At 41.1% G+C, this 13,831-nt stretch overlaps 1 long non-coding RNA gene across 1 annotated transcript in view; it reads left to right on the top strand.

Moving 5' to 3' along the window:
- The window catches only part of LOC111531642, an 81,136-nt gene that overhangs the window by 30,938 nt on the left and 36,367 nt on the right, over positions 1–13,831 (top strand). The window contains exons 3-5 of the long non-coding RNA XR_003309530.1: positions 7,900–8,027; positions 8,772–8,928; positions 9,603–9,693. This is a non-coding gene — a long non-coding RNA (uncharacterized LOC111531642). The remainder of the gene's footprint in view (positions 1–7,899; positions 8,028–8,771; positions 8,929–9,602; positions 9,694–13,831) is intronic.

The raw sequence follows: 13,831 nt of genomic DNA, 5'->3' as shown, positions 1-13,831 counted from the left end.
AAGGAAGGAAGGAAGGAAGGAAAAAAGGAAGGAAGGAAAGAAGGAAGGAAGAAAGGAAGGAAGGAAAGAAGGAAGGAAGGAAGGAAAGAAGGCAGGCAGGAAGGAAGGCAGGCAGGAAGGAATAATTAATGAATAATACTGCATTCAGGAAACTAGACTCAGTATTTTCAAAGTGACTCATACCCAGCCATCCTCTCCTTTGCCAGTTAGTGTTGATAATCTTCAATTGCTCAACCACTTGTTTCTTTTAATTTTAACAATCTTACAGCTGAAGCTATCTAAGATTTATTCAGGAGAATATATTTTATAACACTCCCTTCTTCCTGTAAACATTGAAGGAAGGTTCGTGATATGGATGCTTGGCTAAAATTTGAAGGTGCAAAAGGACTGCTCTGTTCCTATTTATGATATGGGAATGACTTTCCTTCACCACCAGCCTGGGTGGAATTTAATGACTGACCAAGAGGGAAGTAATTCATTCTTCCTGTCATCCTATTTTATTCCCCTGTCCCCCTCCCTCATGCTCTCTTTTCCTGCTCAGTTCCTATTATGATCTTTCTTTGTCAAAGATGTTTCTCATGATTAAGTGCTTATATCTTCTTCTCTCCAGCATATTTGTTTGGATAGATTTAGGACAGATAAAAAAGCTGAAAATTGCCTGGTTTCTGTTTTCTCTAGAGAGAAAACCCTGAAAGATTTTTAGCTTATGGCATTTGACCAGTTTCGACCACTGTAAAATTCTCTGGCTTTTAGTTCTATAACCCTCCAGAAGTCTAGATCTTTTTGATATTAAAGAAAACATGCACATTTTGAGTGAGCTACCGAGTTCCATCTAATTGTTTCCATTTTCCAGAGACTAAGGACAGAGGACTGCTGGGAAGGCACATAAGGGAACAAAAGGGACTTTGACCCAGCGACTGGACCCTGAGTCTGTATGAAAGAGGAGGTGATGGTGTTACTAAGAATTTCTTGCTTTGAGCTAGTTTCATTCTGGGTGAAGTCTGTACTTCAAGTTCCTCTCCTAACCTAACGATGGTTACAGGTGGGGCCAAAGTTAATAGAGAACCTGGACTAACAGCCTTACCACCTTGGGTCACTTTCAGTAACCACCAGGCCTACCTGGAAGTGCAACTCTGGGTCATGTGGAAGTGAAAACTGCAGTGGTAGATATCCAGTGTCTATTCTGGGGGCTCTGACTTGGTTCTCCACTCACCTATCAGAAGGGCTGGCTTGGCATGGACTTATTTAGTGTCTTTCTTTAAGCCTTTATATGTAGCCTTGTCTTTCAGTTGTCCCAAGAAGCTCTATTGGCATTAGAAGCAAAGATATCTGCAACTAAAATTTTCCATAACTTGCATTTTTGTCCCAGGTTTTATGGCCCTTAGCAGAACATCGCTGAGTCCTGCTCTTATGGCCAGAATACTGGAGTCTTAAAATCTGAGACCAGGGGCTTCTGATCAGGTAGGCTTGGGCCCCTGGCTCAAATCTTACCTGCTTTACCAGCAATAGATAGCAATTCCTGCCCCCTTTCTCCTCTGTCCTTCAGCAAGGGCAGGAGCTGAAGTTGAAACAGCTGAAAAGCTACAAAGAGTAGTCAACTACTGTTTTTCCCAATTCTGCTTTTTTGATGATCTCTTCTCAGGTCCAGTTAAAACATAATGCAGGTTCGGTCAATTCTGCTTCTAAATCTCAGCCGTGAAGGAACTGGGAAGGTGCTCAGTAGCCACTATTAACAATTGTTCCTTACAACCACATGGTGGCACTGTTGAAGACCTGTCCTGCACAGCCTGGTGAACACACATCCATTGTATTGATGCCTTTGTTTTCTCCATTTCTGCATAAGCTGAGATCGTGGTCTCTGAGTGGCCTCCCAGGGTGCAGTTCCACAGTTCATACAGATAGGCTTAGCCAAGCTTTCCCTGCCACAGGACACAGTGCTTGGGTGGCTATGTTTAGGAGTTACCAGCACAAGCTATGCCAGGAGTAGCCCTTCTCAACAAGACTTCAGGCCTTATATTGAGCCCAAGCTAGCAAATTGACTCTCAGTGACTTCCTGGTGAATTCCTTTTGGGAATCTTGGGACAGGGACACTATTAGTCTTGACAGATTCTCAATTTTGAATGTCTGGGTCTTTTTTTTTTCCTAATAGGCTTTTGGCTTCTTCTACCAATTTTTCAACTCCCATCTTCTGTGGCCAGTTCTTCATACCCGGGGGGAGGAGATATTTGCTTTTGTTCTAATATGAAATGTTCATTAGATCACCAACTCCTATCCATCACTGCAGCCACACTTACACGACACTTTTTTGTCAGAATGGATGTATCAAGTCGCTTCAAAACCCATCTTCTTTGTTCAATGAAGAGTCAAGTGGTTGGTGAGGAGCAAATAGTTTTTGGCATTCAGCTATGAAAGACTCACAACCACTTTAAAAATTTTTTATTTTTTATTTTTTTTGAGACAAAGTCTCACTTTGTTGTCAAGGCTGCAGTGTAGTGGTGCAATCTCTGCTCACTGCAATCTCCACCTCCCAGGTTCAAGTGATTCTCCTGCCTCAGCCTCCCTGAGTAATTGGGATTACAGGTGTGTGCCACCATACCTGGCTAATTTGTTATATTTTTAGTAGAGACAGGTTTCACCATTTTGGCCAGGCTGGTCTCGAAATCCTGACCCCCAGTGATCCACCCGCCTTGGCCTCCTAAAGTGCTGGGATTACAGGCATGAGCCACTGCACCTGGCCACAACCAATTAGAAAATTGTTTGAATATAGCATTCATGATCTGTGAGCTATGGAAGCTTTAATTTTACTACAAACTATTCAATATAAGTAAGTCTCACTAGTTGGCTGGGCACAGTGGCTCATGCCTGTAATCCCAGCACTTTGGGAGGCCAAGGTGGGCAGATCATCTGAGGTCAGGAGTTCAAGACCAGCCTGGCTAACATGGTGAAACCCCCATTTCTACTAAAAATACAAAAAATTAGCCAGGCATGGTGGTGTGTGCCTGTAATCCCAGCTACTTGGGAGGCTGAGGCAGGAGAATCACTTGAACTGGGGAGGCAGAGGCGAGATTGCATCATTGCACTCCAGCTTGGGCAACAAGAGTGAAACTTCATCTCAAAAACAACAACAACAAAAACAACAAAAAAACAACAAAAAAGTCTCACAGGTCATTTACTGGTAAATTGACCTGTATTTCTAAAATTTGAAAAGTGGTTTCTAAAATTTTAGCAATTTCTTTCAGAAAAATAAGTTCTTCAAAATTTGGGGGAATATTTTTTCAATGATTTAAAAATTTCTATTATTAAAAAGTAATCTATGTTAAAAATAATTTTTAAAAAGGGTTAAAATCATGACTTATACAAACACAAATGAATGACTAGCAAAGCATTACTTTAACTCATTTATTAATAAAAGAACCAATAAGATATTACTACCAGTTCAAAAGCGAATTTAAAATATACATACATAGGCAATTAGGGACACTTTAGTGAATTTACAAATAGATGCAAAACTGGTCAATAATCCCGGAGAAATAATCAAGTGCATCACCACCAAACAAAATTTGCATTTCTGTGGACAAAAATCACTTGCATTACTATCAGTTTTCTACAGTTTACAGTTGTAAAATAGCTCAAAGACAAGGAAAGTTAGTGAAAACTTGGAAGGGTGAACTAGGCAAGACAGACTAGTCTTTTTCTTCTGGTCCATTTCAAAGTCTTACACAATTTTTATAGACACTTGCTAGATTCTAAGTTCAAAGAAGGCATAATGGATAGCTAGTAGAACATCTTAACAATGATCTCTTCCTTTCACCTTATGCAAAAATTAACTCAGGATGGATTAAAGACTTAAATGTAAGACCTAAAAACCATAAAAGCCATGGAAGAAAACCTAGGCAATGCCATTCAGGACATAGGCATGGGCAAGGACTTCATGACTAAAACACCAAAAGCAATGCCAACAAAAGTCAAAATAGACAAATGGGATCTTATTAAACTAAAGAGCTTCTGCACAGCAAAAGAAACTATCAGCAGAGTGAACAGGCAACCTACAGAAGGGGAGAAAATTTTTGCAATCTATCTATCTGACAAAGGGCTAATATCCAGAATCTACAAGAACTTAAACAAATTTACAAGAAAAAAAAACCCCATCAAAAAGTGGGCACAGGATATGAATAGACACTTCTCTAAAGAAGACATTTATGCAGCCAACAAACATGAAAAAAAGCTCATCATCACTGGTCATTAGAGAAATGCAAATCAAAACCACAATGAGATATCATCTCATGCCAGTTAGAAAGGCGATCATTAAAAAGTCAGGAAACAACAGATGCTGGAGAGGATGTAGAGAAATAGGAACGCGTTTACACTGTTGATGAGAGTGTAAATTAGTTCAACCATTGTGGGAGTCAGTGTGGTGATTCCTCAAACATCTGGAACCAGAAATACCATTTGACCCAGCAATCGCATTACTGGGTATATACCCAAAGGATTATAAATCATTCTACTATAAAGACACAGGCACATGTATTGTGGCACTGTTCGCAATAGCATAGACTTGGAACCAACCCAAATGCCCCTCAATGATAAACTGTATAAAGAAAATGTGGCACATATACACCATGGAATACTATGCAGCCATATAAAAGGATGAGTTCATGTCCTTTGCAGGGACATGGATGGAGCTGAAAACCATAATTCTCAGGAAACCAACATAGTAACAGAAAACCAAACACCGCATGTTCTCACTCATAAGTGGGAGTTGAACAATGAGAACACATGGACACAGGGAGGGGAATATCACACACCAGGGCCTTTCCGGGAGTGGGGGGCTTTGGGAGGATAGCATTAGGAGAAATACCTAATGTAAATGACGGGTTGATGGGTGCAGCAAACCACCATGGCACATGTATACCTATGTAACAAGCCTACACATTCTGCACATGTACTCCAGAACTTAAAGTATAAAAATAATATTAAAAAACAATGATCATAATTGATTTTAGTGCCCAAACTTTAAATTAATGGATAAGTAATCAAAACAGAAATTTCTGATATGCTAATTTCAGATTATTCTTAGCCACTCTCTTGCTACATTCTCTGTGGTTTTCTTTGTGGTGTACTAGAAAGCGCACTAGACTTGGAGATGGAGGTTGTATTCTCAGAGGCATGATTTACCTGTTGATGCGGCTTTTGTCGAGTTAATTCAATCTCTCTGAGCCTCAGTGCTGTCTCTGGAAAATGGGGATACTTATTTACTCTACAAAACTCACCATATCACTGCTTAGCAGATTCAATGAGAGGATGCATGGTGATGAGCCACAAAGGTATCCCTCCTCCAGACCCTGCCAAGGAGGTCACACATCACTGTCTGTTCTGCAGCTCCACTTCAACGTCCTAGAGTCATCTCAAAACTAACCAGGCCACAGCTCTTCTGTTGATTCCCACTTTCATCCCTCAAAACTTATTTTGTTTCATGGCATCACCATCCACCCAGTTTCTTAGTCCAAAAACCCAGGGTTCATTGAGGATTAACCATTGCCTTTATCCCTCACATCTAATCTAACACCTTATTGGCTTTACTTTCAAAGTATCTTTCAAGTCTCATCATTCTCACTATTTCCAGTGTTACCACCCGAGACCAAGCCAATGCCAGCTATTCCCTGGACTTTTCCATTATTGTCTCTTAATCTTGAGTTGGTCTTTCTACAACCAGTCTTTCCCACCTAAATTCCTTTCCCCCAAAGCAGCCAGAATGACCTTCTAACACATGTATATGACAGCATATCAACCCTCTATTAAAAATCTCCCAATGGATTTATATTGCATTCATAATGAAGAGGAGCCGAGCGTGGTGATTCACACCTGTTATCCCAGCACTTTGGAGGCTGAGGTGGGCGGATCATGAGGTCAGGCGTTCAAGACCAGCCTGGCCAGCATGGTGAAACCTCATTTCCACTAAAAATACAAAAAATTAGCCAGGCATGGTGGTGCATGCCTGTAATCCCAGCTACTCGGGAGGCTGAGGCAGGAGAATCACTTGAACCCAGGAGGCAGAGGTTGCAGTGAGCTGAGATCACACCACTGCCCTCCAGCCTGGGTTATAGAGCGAGAGTCTGTCTCAAAAATAAATAAATAAATAAAAAAGGTGAAATTCCCCCACGCCTCAAATCTGAAACGGACTACCTCATGTCCTAAAAGAACGACATGTCCTCATGTCCTAAAACAACTACCTACCGTGCCATCCAACTCTCTGCCTTGGCGTCCTTGTTTCCCTTCGGCTGCCTGGCTCCAGTCACACTGGCCTTAATGTTCTGTACTGGGCCGTGCTCCTTCCTGCTGCAGGGTCGTTGAATTTGCTGTGTCCTCTGCTGAGAACATTCCCTCTGAAGATTCAGAACTCAGATCAAGTTTCACCTTTTAAAGAGGCCTTCCTTGGCCATTATGGTAGAATTTTCTATTAGTTTTGTCTAACTCTCTGTCTTTAGATGCATCTTTTTCTCTATCCTCTTAGTCCATTCTGCATATCTGAACCCTTCCCCTTCTCCCATTGGGTTTTCATCCGTTTTCCCACCTCTTACTCAACAGACCTTGCAAAGCACACCATCATGCTTACCTATTGCTTGTGGTTTTTACTGAAATAATTTTGTTTGTCCATTCCTACCTTTAAAGGCAATGAATAAAATTATTTATATTTATTTGCCTCTAAAAAGTGAGGCACACCCAACCCAAATTGATTTTAACACACTTGCAACTCTCGCTGCATGTTTCTGTAAGTCTATGGCTCTTAATGGAAAACCACCACCACCACCATAAGGCTCTTCATTGGTGTTTTAGACACAGGCATTAGTTCTTATCACTAAAGTTAGAAATTCTAGAACAGTACATTTCCATTATTAGTGGAAAAATGGAACGAAAAGTGTTCTATGAAAACAGGCTCCGGCTTATATTCATAGGTTCTTGGATTTGGCCTATTTTCCTTTACTCATCATTGCACTGAAAGACTTTCTTTTACATAATTTTTTTATCCCCCAGGGAAGATAAAAAATTTTCTCATGATACGCATGAATTTTAGAATCCTTGAATAATTAGAAAAATCAGGTGAGCTAAACATACAAGTCATTATAAATTTTGTAGAAAAGTTTTACTTTAGAAGAACTTTGTGCCTAAATGTTTCTACCCATAAAAATATTGGTTGAATCAAAGCAAACAACTAAGAATGAAAATGGACAGTAGACAAAGATGAACGTGGGTTAATGGGGAACAGTCACTACTACACAAAGTTTCTAAAACATGTGCTTGCCTGCAATTTCTGCAGGCTGCTACTTCTAGTGTGAAATGTGCATGTCCCTCCCAGAGTCTGCCCCTTACAATATTATAAAGTGTAAAAATGCTTTTAATTCAGTTAAATGATCTTGCTGTATAAATTAGCCTGGTTTGCATTGACCACGCAATATTCTGTAATGCAGAGCTTGTGTTCTTTGTACTGCTCCAAAACCAAATATTTAATCTGTTACTCTAATCTTGGATATTTGGAATCTTCTCCATATATATCAGAAAAATTTTGATATTCTTCTGAAGAATTTGAAGAATATGAGATATTCTTCAAAAGAATAAGCTTTTGTTTCACTACCAAGAGGTGAGTGCATTTTGAAATCCACTGGAACCTCACAGGTATTGAATCTCTTCTGTGCAAATTTGGGTGTGGACCATGGAAACTTGTAAGTCTACAGAAACTAAACCAGAGCAGGTTTTATAGTTGGGCCTAAAATACAGTTCTTAGGGTTCACTTTAAAAATATTTTCAATTTTTTCCTGGATTTTATTGCAAATGTTTTGTTGTTGTTTGAATTTTTTTTTTTTTTTTTTTGGCTACACCTGGGTTTAATTCCTCCACTATTAGGTGCTCACTGTGCTGTGATGGTTTGAATGCAGGCTTGGCCTCCTCTCCAACCTGTGACTACCAGGAAGATAGCACACCTGTCCTATTCACCTTTGTATCTCTGGTGTCTCACTCAGGATTGGGCACAGGTACGTCTTGTAGTACACGTTCAGTGAATAAATGATAGTGCATCTCAATGATCTATGGTTTAGAGGCCAGCGTGGACATTTTGTATTTCAGTACTTAATCAAGTGCGGTCTGTGACCTGGGAAGACCCACAGTAGTAGTAATATTTTTCCTGTGTTTTTGGTTACGACATGTTCATGTTGCTATGTATGTTTGGAAAATATCCAAGGTTACCGCTATAATGGAATCACTTTCATTTGAGAATAGACTGAAGGTTGGATAGAAGACAGGATGAAATAGACAATGCCATGGGGGCGCTGATAGAGTGAAAACCGTGAGAGCTCACTTAGGCTAAAGACCGCACAGTTACCCTTCAATCCGCCCAGACCTCAGGTGTGCTTCCTGCATCCAGCTGTCTTGCACTCTGTCATGCCCAATCCACAATCCCTAAGGATTAGACTGCAGGACTTGAAGGAAGGAAGTATAGAGGCAACTATGGTGGAGTGTGATCACTTGGCTTGTAATCAGAGGCTACAGAACCAAGATTTTGGACTTTGAGTCATGCAAACTTGAGCCCTCAGCAAAACAGGAATAGTACTGCTGAATTCAGAGTTTGTGTGTGTGTGTGTTGATTAAGTAAAATATTACAAGCTGGAGAATAGAGACTCTGACCAGTGGCCAGGCAAGGTGAGGGGCCTTACATTTTTGTTGGCTGTTTTCTTATTTTCTTAATGAGTATTGTATTTATTCCTCCACAAATTCAACAGTGCTTGCCAAGGACCTGCTATGTGCCAGGTGCTGCTGGAGCTGGGAACCTAACGATCACAGTGTCTGCCTCTGCCAGCCTTTGTGTGTGTGGCAGGGGTGGTTTTGAGTCCCACCATCTTCCATCCCTGATGCTTGGAGAACCTGAGGACACACAAGGTAAGTGATAGCCCAAATTGGGAGGAACCCTGACACCGGGTCTGAGGGCCTCCTCCAGAGAAGCTATTTGTAGCATCTCGGTGATTTATCTCCCAAATCTTATTAAAAAATGAATGGATCAGCCGGGTGCTGTGGTTCTCACCTGTGATTTCAGTAATTTGGGAGGCTGAGGTAGGTGGATCACTTGAGGTCAGGAGTTCAAGACCAGCCTGCCCATCAGGGTGAAACCCACATCTTGACAAAATATACAAAAATTAGCTGGGTGTGGTGATGCACACCTGTAATCCCAGCTACTTGGGAGGCTGAGTCAGGAGAATCGCTGGGACCCGGGAGGTGGAGGTTGCAGTGAACCAAGATTGTGCCACTGCACTCCACCTTGGGCAACAGAGCAATACTCTGTCTCAAAATAAATACATAAATAAAAAAAAAAAGAATGAATGGATCCTGTGATCTGGGGTCTAAATAGTGTTATTTTTGTTGACCTCTTACCTGTGTGGATTTCTTCTAGATTTGGTAAAAGAATCTTATTCCATCAAAAGCAATCCTTAGCTTTATTTCAAGATTTCCCTTAGTATGTAAACCAGAACAAGACCTAGATCTGTGAGATACTATGTGAAAAAGGGTACAATGGTCAAACAATTTGGGGACGGTTTCTTGCTCCATCCTCCTCCTAGAGAGTCCTGGTGGACCTGAGATTTGGGGAAGATGCAGACACACCGAACCCTAGTGTTGTTTACCTCTGGGGATGCTATTGGAGTAACAAAGGTAAGGTTATCAATATTTAATTAACCTCTGTGTTGTTTATAAGGAGCATGTATTTTTTTGTAAGTTAAATAATCCTATAATATAAAGAAAACAATAAAACAAGGAGATCCAAAAAAGGTTCTGAGAAGTCCTGCCATAAGGAAACCTAGTATGTCCCAAATGTTTCCCACCAGGTAACACTTAACTGGTTCGTATACCGAATTTTTTGGGAAGTGTTTTCTTAGGAAACACGTCCTGAGTTTGATAAACTTAGATTGATAAACATCAATCTTCCTTGACTGCATCAATCTTAGAATAATTTAACTTTACCGCTAGAAGTAATAAAACATGGCCCCTATGCCTCACTGCGCTAAAAATAAAGTGATGCCTGCAGAGGTCCTGTGGCTTGCCTGAGGTGATCCAGTGGAGGCCGACCAGAGGCTCCCATCCCCTTTACCAGGAAGGTGAAGCTGCGTACCCCTCACTTTTGTTAATAATGACACTGTTAAATTAAGCTAAATTTGGCCTGAGGAGGCCTCCATACCTACAGTCCCTAGGTAGCAAATTGTAACCTAACTTAGTATGTAACTAACTGAAAGCCCACCTTTGAAGTATACTTTTGTGTCATAACTGAGTCTCAGCCCATCATAGCAGCGGAGCTTCAGTCAATCCCAGTTCAAATATGGCAAAGGCTGCCTGTAATCCGTCAGGCGGTTTCTGTACCACACTTCTGTTTTCTGTCCATACATGCTGCCTGTGCACTTGCAGAGCAGACAGCTCTCTGAACCTCTCTTCTGGTTCCAAGTGCTGCCCAATTCAAGAATTGTTCTTTGCTCAAACTCTGTTGAATTAATGTATCTAAAATTTTTCTTGTAACAATACCATTGCCATTATAACAGCCATTAACAACAGGGAAATGTGTACAGGGGATGCTACCAGCTCTGCTGTGCGTATTGTGCTAGGAGCCTTTAACATCTCAAGACTTCAGAAAAGATAAATAATTTTTCAGATCTGGGCTCAGGGACCTGCTGTCACTACCTTGGGCTTTAAGAACATGTTGTCACCCTTTTCTCTCCTGACACTGCCTACTCCATCAGCAAAGGGTCTGGTGTGGGCTGATTTTAGCTCTCCCAGGCATGGCCGCTATCCTGAGTCCCTGCTTCCTTGACATGCCTTCCGCCTGGCTTCCTGTAGGTCTCTGTAAGTGGCAGGGAAGCCAGATGCACGGGAAATGATGGACTTTGAGCATTTCTCCCCTAAGACCCAACAGAACACTTCATAGGGAACTCCTGTGGTTATTAGCCAGCTTCCTCTGCCAAATGAGAAAGCCGGCTGCCCCTCGCACTCTAGGCTCTTGAAAGGTCGGACTTCTGACTCTAAAAGTGACCCAGATGAGACGCTGAAAGGAATGGTGGTTACAAGGGAGGGGACAAGAGGCACAGCTGTATTTCTATAGACACCAAATACAGGGGGGCAAAGCCATAGATTTTAATTTTCACACTCCTTAATGTAAAAAACAAAACAAAACACAACACAACTGGCATGCTTGCAAACACAGGCTCTGAAGTCCCTGTGGGAATAACCAGCCAAGGAAAAGCGAGTGTGGGAAGGGGGAATGGGATTGTATCAGGCTTCTTCACAATGGGAGGTCACCTCAAATCATTTATAAAAGGTAAGTGCTGGCACAGCCCGGTGGGCCCTGAGCACCACGCTGCAGGTGTGATTTATGAGGGAGAGACTGACTATAAATCAAACCCCTTTGTTTTAAGTAGTAGCTTCAGTGCAGCAGATTAATTTACATGCAAAGAGAATGAAAAAAAAATTGCAATGTATTATAATCTACGAATATCACAGAATTAGATTCCAAATTTGAACAAAGCATTCCCACTGGCTATTTGACCCCCACTGTAGAACAAGTGCTCTTGTGTGGCGTTCTTTAGCGGGCAGGGATGAGATAGTGACTGTTTGGATCTTCAGGTCACCAGGGAGAGTGGTTTGTTAGAATCCTGAGTGAAAAGCTTCAGAGCTAGGGACCAAAAAAAAAATAATTCCTTTAGCTGTTGGCATGACCTGGTGGCCAGGTTCTCAGGGTATCTTTGTTAGTAAAAAATCTTGCATTGTCTTCATTTTTGTTACCATATTTGAACTTTGGTATGTTGCTGCTCTTGGTGTTAATATGTTATAAAAGAGGGAGACAAGATTCTAGGCCAATTCTCATCAGCCAATGTGTAGCTGGGGATGAGAGAGAAGAGCCAGTTCAACTGATGCTGGGAATTTCCATCATATGTGTATTTGTTCTATTTATTTGGATCTTTGATTGTCCTTACTGTCTTAATGGCTCATGGTTATTTCACATATGTAAACCTTGTACTGCTCAAGAGGTGAAAACCTTTCTGAGAGCAGAGCTGAAATCTTTGGTTCTCATATATTTCTTAAAATGCCTTGCACTTTGTTTGGGAAAGAATAGATTCTCGGGATGCACTTGTTGATTTGAATCAAATGTCTGTGAAAACAGGAGAGAGCCATTGCCATGAATAATCAAAACCCTAGGGTTATTCAAAGCCCTCATTTCAGCTCTTAAATTTAGCTCTCTTTTCCCTCAAGCCTTTTATCATAAATACCATGAGGGGGAAGGAAAGAGGATTATGATATCATCTCTATTTGCCTCTCCTACCCTCCTGCTGGTACTGAAATGATCAGGAGAGTCGAAAAATGCCCCAAAACCAACAGAAGGGAAGAGATGCAAAAGGCTCAGAGAACCATGCATGAGAGGCTTTGCCTAGAATGACTGAGACAGACTGTCATCTTGTAAGCTACTACCTGTTTTTGGTTTGGTGATGATTTTGTACCCATTCGTGTGTGCGGTTTTGCATTTGTGTACTTTGGGGTTTCAGGTTGAATTCGAAGTCTATTCTTTCAAGGACAGAAGGGAATTCCTAACAGTGCGCTGACAGTAAAGTTCATGACAAAGAGCATCTGCATGCTATTATTATCGATTTGGGTATTCTTGGATATTTTTATCCTTTTTGCCCCAAAACAAATGATTTTCACTGAATTCCAAATGTTCTGTTTCTACTCAAATTATAGATCATGATGTGAATCTATTAGAGAGTGATATGGCCTAAAGATGGCCTACCGATTGTCAGTATGTTCTAGATTTGCATATAGGTGCTGGTAGGCTATATTATCTGTGGTCAGTGCTCAGTGGATTTTAGCTAAGACAGCGGCCATGCCATAGAAATCCCAGGGGGAAGCTGAGGTCAGGCGGGTAAAAGGAGAGCCGGAATGTTTCTGGAACTGCTCATTCATTCCTTCATCAACCATTTATGAAGTACCTGTTGTAGTCCAGGCATTGTAATTGGTGCTGAGAATATAGTGATGAGGACAATGGAATCTACTCCCCCAAGGGCCTGGGGCTTCTCAGGAAAGAGAGACTCTGGTAACACAGCATGTTCAGGGCTATGACAAGGATACCCCAGAGAGCCTAGGCCCTGTACCAACCAACCTAGTGGAGTTGATGGGGGCATGGAGGGGTATTGGGACAAGTGTCTGAAGGAGAAGATATTTGACCTACTTTTGAGTGGTTTGTTCTTTAGGCAAAAAGGAGAAAAGGGTGTTTCAGCTATGCAGATAGAAACCAGGTTTTGTAAAGAGAATATCTGAGTAAGGTATGTTTTCCAAAATGTAAATATGATACAAAATTAAACCTTCTTTAGTTGATATCTTAAAACATTGATTCTCGTGGCACATTAGAGGAGGCACTAGGCTGAACTGCTCGAAAGAATAAACTCTGGTATTGTTTTCCAGACTCAATAGTTAGCACTATTGCCTGGCACAGAACAGAGGCTAAGTTGGTGTTTGAGGAAGAATTGGTTAACTCTTAAATTTTTATGTCCTTGATCCCTTTTTAACACTAAACAATTAGTAGTAGAAGAAAATGTAATTGTAGTTTGCAATTTAATGGCTATCCTGGGTATAAGGATGACCTTTTTACAATCTCTAGTAAAGTTTACTCTGCATTGTCAAAGCCTATTTTTCTTTGTATACAAATCAGCATGATTCTTCTAAAGTGAAAAATAATTTTGCTAAGTGATCTACTGCCTCGCTGACCCAACGGAAGAAAGCAGTGGTTTTTGTTTTTGAGAATGAACATTTTAAA

The sequence above is a fragment of the Piliocolobus tephrosceles genome, chromosome 15, assembly GCF_002776525.5.
Source record: "Piliocolobus tephrosceles isolate RC106 chromosome 15, ASM277652v3, whole genome shotgun sequence".
NCBI classification, from domain to species: Eukaryota; Metazoa; Chordata; class Mammalia; order Primates; family Cercopithecidae; genus Piliocolobus; species Piliocolobus tephrosceles.
The sequence above is the reverse complement of the archived record's forward strand: the minus strand, read 5'-3'. Positions and strand labels throughout refer to the sequence as shown.